Below are 6,539 nucleotides of genomic sequence, written 5' to 3'. Positions count from 1 at the left end.
GTTGATGTATAGGTGAAACGCATGGAGAATATGGGATCAAATTTCATTAATACATGTATCGATTAAGGTTTTGAACAACTTTTACATTAATAGTTCAATTAAATTATACATTAGCATTGGCTGTTTGTTTCATAGTATGTTTTCACCTCTCTATGGAATATTTTAAATTGTTGACACCCCCATTGATTTGGATACTACAAAACTTCGTTCACCACAATGTACATGATTTAGCGAGGGAAATCAAGGAACGACACAAATGCAATCGGATTGATAGTGATAATGGTTGATATATATATATTTTTTTATCAGAGACATAGCTGGCTTTATACATGTATTTCTTATGATGACCTGCTGTACAACTAACGCCTCATGTCCACGAGATGCCGCAAACTCTTTGACATTGAAGTCATTCAATGTCAAAGGAGCAGTACGCACGCTACGTTAGGGATGCCGCACTAGGTGGTGGTGTGTTCTGTGTACCATGCGTTCAATATTTTCAAAACGCATATGCATCTGGTGGACATGGGGCAACTTGGCAAACGCACGCGGGGGAGTGGTTTGTTTATTTATGGGTCATTTCAGTGGCAACAGAAATTGTATTTGAATTCCATATTTTTTTATTTGTATCTTGAAATTGAATATTATTTTATTTTGTAACGCACAAATTTTATTCATAAATTGAACTTATTTAATGATTTCAAACTGAATTTAATTAATATTGCATTCAGTTTTAAAATTCAATTGAATATTACAATATTGTAGATATTGCATTCACTGTCTGTGTACCTGGTTTGCAAACTATAATTTAAAGTTGATATAAATTCATATATTAAACTTCTCAGATGCATTCAGATTTCAAATTCAGATTGAAAACCGGAGACAACATCCTGGTGTTTTACAGTGCTCGACTTGGTCTGAAATAGGTGCAAGTACTCAATTTGGGTGCAGGTACTGTTTATATTTAGGTCCAGAAGCTCCACAATACTTCTGAGCTAATATTTTCTAAAGTAACAGGAGCTCAAGCAGTAGAACATTTGAAATGCTGGTACTCAGCTCTGGTGCGCTCCTGCCCAAGTCAAGCGCTGCTACTTTGCCAGCCATGAAAGGTAGAGGAGGACAGATTAAAGACTGTGTTAGCACAATTAGCTAAAGCCTATAGAGACCCACATTTGGAAGTGTCATAATACCCATAAAACCTAGCAGTCAAACAGGGAATTTTTTTTCATAGGGGATTTTAGAAACACTTAAAAATAAGGGCTGTGTTTTGTGTAGGCTTACCCTGGCGTGACATTTTGTGTAGGCTTACCCTTGTGTGACGTTTTGTGTAGGCTTACCCTGGCGTGACGTTTTGTGTAGGCTTACCCTGGCGTGACGTTTTGTGTAGGCTTACCCTGGCGTGACGTTTTGTGTAGGCTTACCCTGGCGTGACGTTTTGTGTAGGCTTACAATGGCGTGACGTTTTGTGTAGGCTTACCCTGGCGTGACGTTTTGATAACCCTTTAAATCTCTCTCGGAGAAGTGACTTTTATCAACATATTAGTCTCCATTTACTCTCAGATTACAAAAATTTGCATCAAAGTAGACATCATGAAAGACTACAATTCCCTGCAAGCTCCTGCACATCATCTCTATCTGACACCTTTGCTAACAGGTATTACATCAATTTAAAACTTGCACAAGACAGTTTGCAGAATTGTCCATTTAAAGACATTTTGCCAATTTGTTCATTACTACATGGTAGTTAATCTAGAGATTCTTAGCTTTGCCTCGATTATGCAGTCTCATCCAGATCATCATGGCATTTGTAGTTCATTAGTATTTCATTTTGGGGGATTAAATACAGGCAAATGTATTGATAAAAGTCACCTTGTCCTATGGTGATTTACAGTTATCAGAACGTCACAACAGGGTAAGCCTACACAAAACGTAGACCTTATTTCATTAAGTGTTTCTAAAATCCCCTATGGGGAAAATGAACAGTGGAAAACGATAAGAACCATTTTCCCATTTTGACCACTAGGTTTTTAATGGGTATTATGATTCACACTGTGGTACTCTATATGGATAAATTCAGGAAGTTCAAAAGGACTGCACCCTGCTTGGTTAACAAGTACCGCTTAAAGTACCAGGGCCCTCATTTATTGATGTTGCGAAGAAAAGCTTCAAAATTTAGCAATTGCTCGTATGCTTGATTTACACACCTGTAAGTATTTTGCCTTGATAAATCAGACACGTTCTAAAACACTGAGCTAGTGCACGTAAAGTCTCATTTACATAAAGAAACACCCTAAATGACCATTTATGGTCACAAACCTTCCCTTTAAAGCTGCAAGAAATGTCACTAATTTCTGTTCGCCAACATGGAGAAATCAAAGAAGAAAAAAAACAGGAGGGCAGAGTGACTCTTCACTGTCTGCTGTGGACCAGCACATTGGCAGCATAATTGGAGAGGTCTCACATGGAACCCAAACCGGTTGCCAATCAAGCATAAATGTATTTTTTCACCCCACGCCAAACGCATGTTAAAATATCAAAACAAACTCTGAACCAATTACATTACAAAAAGCATTAAACCTTTATGGCTATTTAGCTAGCTTGCTGTTGCTAGCTAATTTGTCCTATTTAGCTAGCTTGCTATTGCTAGCTAATTTGTCCTGGGACATAAACATTGAGTTGTTATTTTACCTGAAATGCACAAGGTCCTCTACTCCGACAATTAATCCACACATAAAACAGCCATCGGTTTCTAGTCATCTCCTCCTTACAACCTTTTTCTTCTCTTGACTTTATATTGTGATTGGCAACTTTCATAAATTAGGTGCATTATCGCCACTGACCTCGTTCGTCTTTCAGTCCCCCACGTGGGTATAACCAATAAGGAGTTGGCACAGGGGTACCTGCTTCTATAAACCAATGAGGAGATGGGAGAGGCAGGATTTGCAGCGCGATCTGCGTCACAAATAGAACTGACTTCTATTTTAGCCCTTGGCAACGCAGACACTCATTGGCACGCGCGAGCAGTGTGGGTGCAATAATTGAATAATATAGATTTCTAAATTTATTTTGCTACACGAGCAATGTAGTCAGCCTGTGATGCAGTCCTGAAACAAGAAGAGATCAACACATCAATTATTGGACTCAAACAGCAGCTGGAGGATGTATGCAACGGCCTGATATAGAAATCAATCATTGAAAGAACTTGTTGATTGTGTCAAACATGTGAGACAAATTCTGGCGCAATGTAAATGTGTTTTCCTTGTCGATTTGATTACAATATTTGGAAGAACAGATACCTAAACCCGGTGTATGATATTGACTCTGGTCCTCAGTGCTAGGGCTATGGGTGGTGGGAAACACTCCCTGTCAGGCATGGGCTCAACAGGTCTCAGTTGGTCATTCAGTGGAATGACATTTTTGATTGCAATGTTGTGGAGCACACTGCAAGCCTTGACAATGTAGAAAACCTAAACAGGAATTGTATTGTCATTTGAAGATATGTCATTTCATAGGCATATGAAATTGGTATTTGTATTGCAGTGTGCCTCTTGTCCCAGACAAGCACAGCTAACGTCCTTTCAGCAGGCCTATGGTGCGCTCCACTGTTGTTCTGGTGTGTGTGTGGGCTTGGTTGTACCTTGCCTCTTGTTGGTTTGAGGGCCCAGGATGATGTCTCCGGTTTTGAATCTGAATTTAGAAAACTGAATCTGAATGCATCTGAGAAGTTGAATACAGTGCATTCGGAAGGTATTCAGACCCTTTGATGTTACAGCCTTATTCTAAAATGTATATAACATATATATATATATTATTTGTTATTTTTTTTTAATCTAATCAATCTACACACACTACCCCACAATGACAAAGCGAAAACAGGTTTAGACATTTTTGCAAATTTATTAAAAAAAATAATTAAAAAAAAACATGATTTACATAAGTATTCAGACCATTTGCTACGAGACTCAAAATTGAGTTTAGGTGCATGCTGATCCATTGGTCATCATTGAGATGTTTCTACAACTTGATTGGAGTCCACCTGTGGTAAATTCAATTGATTGGACATGATTTGGAAAGGAACACACCTCTCTATATAAGGTCCCACAGTTGACAGTGCATCTCAGAGCAAAAACCAAGCCATGAAGTCAAAGGAATTGTCCGTAGAGCTCCGAGACAGGATTGTGTCGAGGCACAGATCTGGGGAATGGTACCAAAACATTTCTGCAGCATTGAAGGTCCCCAAGAACACAGTGGCCTTCATTGTTCTTAAATTGAAGTTTGGAACCACCAAGACTCTTTCTAGAGCTGGGTGCCCGGAAACTGAGCAATTGGGGGAAGGGCCTTGGTCAGGGAGGTGACCAAGAACCCGATGATCACTCTGACAGAGCTCTAGAGTTCCTCTGTGGAGATGGGAGAAAATTCCAGAAGGACAACCATCTCTGCATTATTCCACCAATCAGGCCTTTGTGGTAGAGTGGCCAGATGGAAGCCACTCCTCAGTAAAAGGCACATGAGATCCTGCTTGGAGTTTGCCAAAAGGCATCTAAAGACTCAGACGATGAGAAACCAGATCCTCTGGTCTGATGAAACCAAGATATAACTATTGGGCCTGAACACCAAGTGTCACATTTGGAGGAACCCTGGCACCCTCCCTACGGTGAAGCATGGTGGTGGTAGCATTATGCTGTAGGGATTTTGTTCAGCACTAGGGACTGGGAGACTAGTCAAGATTGAGGGAAAGATGAACAGCGCAAAGTACAGAGAAATCCTTGATGAAAACCTGCTCCATAGTGCTCAGGACTACAGACAGGGGTGAAGGATAACCCAACAGGACAACCACCCAAAGCACACAGCCAAGACAACGCAGAGTGGCTTCGGGACAAGTCTCTGAATGTCCTTGAGTGACCCAGCCAGAGCCCGGACTTGAACCCGATCGAACATCTCTGAAGAGACCTGGAGCGACACTCCCCATCCAACCTGACAGAGCTTGAGAGGATCTGCAGAGAACTTCCCAAATACAGGTGTGCCAAGAAGACTCAACACTGTAATCGCTGCCAAAGGTGCTTCAAGAAAGTACCGAGTAAAGGATCTGAAAACTTATGTAAAAGTCATATTTCAGTTTTTTTTTTTTTTTCCATGAGCAAATGAAGATGAAATGAAGATGAAATAAGCCGCCGTTCTTCATTATCAATGGAGAAAGCTCAAAACTACGGAGGACAGCAGAGAGGGGGATGGTGGGATTTGTGTGAAGCATTAACACAATCACAAGTTTAAGCACTCGCCGTAATCAGCAGGTTAGGAAGAGTACACAACCATTCTAGGAAGCACTCTGCCACAAATGTGCTCATTTGAACTTTTCCAGCTCCAAACAGCGTGGTTGCGAGTCAATAAACAAGTCTAATCTAGGCAAGTAGTGATGAGCGCACATAACAATACAGGCTCCAGACATCACAAGCCAGCAAAAAACACACAACCTCGTGTGATGGGTAGCTGTCGGATATATTAGCCACGATTTACCGTTCTTTGTCCAGCTACAAATGTCGAACAAAGTTGGAAATTGTTGCACCTCTGTCTGTAATTTTCTTCCCGCATGTTTTGCAAATTGCAATCCGTATTTTGTTGATACAGCGTCGTCTTTATACCCGAAAATAATAATTTTGGGTATCATCATTCCAAGGCCTCCATCTGAATTCACCCGCTTGCGTTCCTCTGCACTGCCACACACAATTTGATTGGCTGCTGTCCGATTCACACTGGAATCCGTTAAATGAAGAGTTGATGCGCTGCGCACTTTTTTAATAGTATCATTTTTTATATTTGGGCTTGGGGAGGGTATCAAGTCAGGTCGAGTCATAAGGCTCAAGTCCAAGTTAAGTCACGAGTCATTGGTGTCAAAGTCGAGTTGCAAGTCATCATATTTGTGACTTGAGTCTGACTCGAGTCCAAGTCATGTGACTCGAGTCCACACCTCTGGTACATAGTGTATTTGTTGATATTAAAAACGTGTTCTATATTAAATGATACTTCGTTTAATATAACAGGCTTTTAAAATGTAATATTGGTGCACAATTTCTACTTAAAATATCAAAGGGACGCAAAAGGGACTAATTTAGTGGAACGACCAGTACACAATAGCAACAAACCTAAATAATTGCAGGTGTGTGCAGTAAAATATCATTAAAATCATCACAGAACCATTGAGCACATAACATAAGTCAGCATCTCTTCATATTTATTTTGGGTAGGACAAATGGAACGAATAGATAGATATAGATCTATATTATTTGCATTATGCAACTGAAAACTAAAGTTAATAATGAATGTGTAGAAATAAATTATCAATTAATAAAATAACAAATAATTATATTAATACATACTCAACATATGACATTAGTGCTGTGAATTAAAGTGAAATGTACAAGTAAAATTAGTCTTTCACCACAAGGTGGCACTAGTTCATTACGGTTGATGTGCAGTGAATTTCTTGAGGCTGAGCGCATATGAGCTCCTTTGTGTGTGTGTGTGTGTGTGTGTGTGTGTGTGTG

This window comes from Oncorhynchus mykiss, chromosome 13 (genome assembly GCF_057628025.1).
Source record: "Oncorhynchus mykiss isolate SJ-2025 chromosome 13, ASM5762802v1, whole genome shotgun sequence".
Classification (NCBI taxonomy): domain Eukaryota; kingdom Metazoa; phylum Chordata; class Actinopteri; order Salmoniformes; family Salmonidae; genus Oncorhynchus; species Oncorhynchus mykiss.
This window is presented reverse-complemented; position numbering follows the sequence as displayed.